The sequence below is a fragment of the Salvia miltiorrhiza genome, chromosome 1 (genome assembly GCF_028751815.1).
Source record: "Salvia miltiorrhiza cultivar Shanhuang (shh) chromosome 1, IMPLAD_Smil_shh, whole genome shotgun sequence".
NCBI classification, from domain to species: Eukaryota; Viridiplantae; Streptophyta; class Magnoliopsida; order Lamiales; family Lamiaceae; genus Salvia; species Salvia miltiorrhiza.
In genome coordinates, this window is record NC_080387.1 from 39,238,217 (window position 1) to 39,241,574 (window position 3,358).

Sequence of the window (3,358 nt, forward strand, 5' to 3'; positions counted from 1 at the left end):
ACCCATTTCACATTCTTAGAATAAATGAATATTGCAAGGGGTTAGTAGCATCTATATAATCGATAGTATATAAATTAAAATATGATCTTAAAATATTATCGAAGTACTAATTATTAATCAAGACCCGTTTAATTGTACTTTATTTGACTTTGTCATGATGTTATAATGATGATCATATACATCAATTCAATGAATAAAATTGATAATCAAGATCAATTTTTTTCATATCTTGTGCGTCGGACCTACTACACCACTAGTCCAACACTCCCCCGCTCGAGAAACATCTGAAGGCAACACAGAACAACAGCCAAATGGAGGACCGCGATCTATCCTTACTGAAGAGCCTCCATCTTCACCAGAGGAAATAAAGAAGTATAGAAGATGGTTTGAACTGCATTCTAAGGACAACATTATTGGAGAACCATCAACCGGTGTGAAGACTCGAATATCAATGTGCAACCTCGTCTACGACATCAACCAGAATTGCATCAACGAAAATGAACATTTCAGTTGTTTCTTATCAGACTCAGAGCCAAAAGATGTTGAAGAAGCACTGAAGTCCACTCAATGGGTTATTGATTTATGCTTAATTGTTCTAATTTTAGGGGCTTGCATGAGCTTTATTTTAAGATAATCTTATGGAAATTGGTGCGTTTTATGGTGTATTTTATGCTTTGCAGGAGATTTAAGATTTCGAGTTGAAGAGTGCAAATGTTGGAGAGTTTGGGCTAAGAATTACGTTTTTATGCATACTCTGGCGCGTCAGAGAATCGAAGTCCCGCGCTGCCGAGAAATGCAATTGCCAGAGAAATGCAATTGCCAGGGAAATGCTCCAGAGCCAGAGCAGCGGAACAAAGTCAGAGCAGAGAAATCCGCGAAAGTGCCAGAGGAATCGAAAGTGCCAGCGAAATCGCTAGTCAGAGGGGAGAAAAGTCAGAGCAGCGAAGTCAATCTCCAGACCAGAGAAATCAAGAAATCAGAGAAATCAAAGCCAGGGAAATCAAAGCCAGCGAAATCAAAAAGCCAGAGGAACCGAATGCCAGAGCAGCGAAGTGAATTGTCAGAGCGGAAGCCGTTTATCTAGCGAGAGCCGTGAATTCGGCCAGAATGGAGATGACTTGCAAAGCACGCCAGCTGGAAGTTGCCTTATCTTACATGATTTTATTGCCTTTAGAATTCTACTTTGCATGGCAACTTCCATGGTGATCTAGAGGGATTTGAAGTCTATAAATAGGGCCATACTTTTCATTGTAAAAATACTTTTGCCCTAGTTTTAGACGCCATCTTTGAGATCTGTTGGCATCCGAAGCTTAGGATTTACTTGCTTTCTTAGTGCTTTTATAGTTGTCGATTTTAATAGTTAGGTTTCAATTTAGTTTTGTTTAGCTTTTATTCTTGGATTGTGATTGAGTGACACAATTACATGTTCAAGACGTTTACGGTATTTCGTATTTCAATTCAATTTATTTTTGTTGAATCATGTTTACGTTTTTCGTTTATGTTCATGCTTCCATTTTAATTATGCAATTTAAATTATGCACTTTAGTTTCACGCCTAGATTAGAAGTCTTTAAATTTACAAGTATTTAATTTTATAAGTAGGTTTAATTTAAGTTGTTTAAATTCTTGCCTAGATTAAGTTTAAATTCAAGTCAAGTTTAATTCAAGATTAAGTTTAAATTTAAGTTTAAGTTTCAGTTTTTAAAATCAATCTCTTTACTGCTTTCTTTACTGTTTTTCCTGCGATACAATTAGAAGCCCTTTAAGACTTTCCTTGAGAGATGACACTGGGTCAACTTACCATCACTAGGATGTCCTTGTTCTATTGCAAGTCAAACTAGAGGTGTTCTAGGTTGAGTCAAATTTTGGTGCCGTTGCCGGGGAAAGTTTTAGGCATTTTAGTTGTGTCGTTTTTACTTGCTTTATTTAAATTTCTGTTTTTCTCGTTTTTACTTTTCTTTTCCCTCCCACCCGGTGCGTTTAATCCGTGTGTTAAGTGTTGTGTATGCAGGGACGCCGCAGTCTAAAAAGAAAACTAACTTCCCCGCTGGATAACACTCGCACACATACCAGAGCAGACGTGTTATACTCTGACTCTGATTCTGAGGCGCACTCTGAAACCAGCTCTGACTCTGAGTCTTCAGAGCAGAATACATACGAGGAGAAAGAAGTCATGGCGCAGAACATGGAATACATGGGAGACTTCACCAGGCCGGTGATCGGAGATACCAACACGTCGGCAATCGTGCTCCCCACTGCTGTGAGAAACTACAATCTCAAACCCAATGACTCGAATTTACTGCCTGTGTTTCACGGGATGCCAAGCGAGGATGCGCTGCAATTCATTCGGGATTTTTGCACCCAAGTGCAAACCATACCACTGCTTAACCTCACGGAGGACCAACTCAAGCTCAAGTGCTTTCCTTATGCACTTAAAGACCAGGCGAGGACGTGGATGCTATCTCTGCCGCCCAACTCTATCAACACGTGGGGAGATGCTTGCGAAAAATTCATGCTGAAATACTACCCGAGCCACAAAACATAGGAGCTGAGAACGAAAATAATGGAGTTCACCCAAGGAGCGGACGAGCCTTTACATGAAGCTTGGGAGAGATATGAAGAACTCCTCCATCAATGCCCTCAATATCAATTCACTAATGTTATGTTGATGCAGTTCTTCTACGATGGGTTAGTACAAACTGCCCAATTTATGGTGGATAGCACGGCAGGAGGTAACATAGCTCGGAAGACCGCGGCAGATCTGAAAGAGATTTTCAAGACCTTGGCCGAGAGCTCCTAACAAAAGTCAGTCCGAGGATGGAGAGTAAAGGCTAGTGCCGTGACAAACCAGTTCGAGATCCAGCAACAATTGGCCTCGATCATGCGAGAAGTCCAACAGTTGAAGATGGACAAGATGGAAAAGTCAGCTCCAGGGCAGAATCCAGCTATGCCGATGTCAACACCGCCGATGTCAGCCCAGCCAAATCCAGCACCGCCGATGTCAGCCCCGCCGAACCCAGCCATGCAGTACGTTGAGCCGTGTGGTATATGTGGAGATTTCAGCCATGGAGCTAATGAATGCTATAGAATGGGGGAGTTTACTCCGGAAGGACAAGCTGAGGTCTATGCGGCACAAGGATTTCAAAGCTATAATCAAGGGCACAACAGACCGCAGAGTTATAATCAAGGGCAGAACGTCAATTATGGATGGAGAGGTCAGTAGCCCTGCCCACCGCAACAAAATTTTCCCCAACAATATCCACCGAGGTATCAACAGCAAGGGAATTTTCAGCCTTCGCAGCAACACGCTCAGCCCCAGAAGTCATCACTTGAAGATACGTTGCAAGCTTTCATGGAGA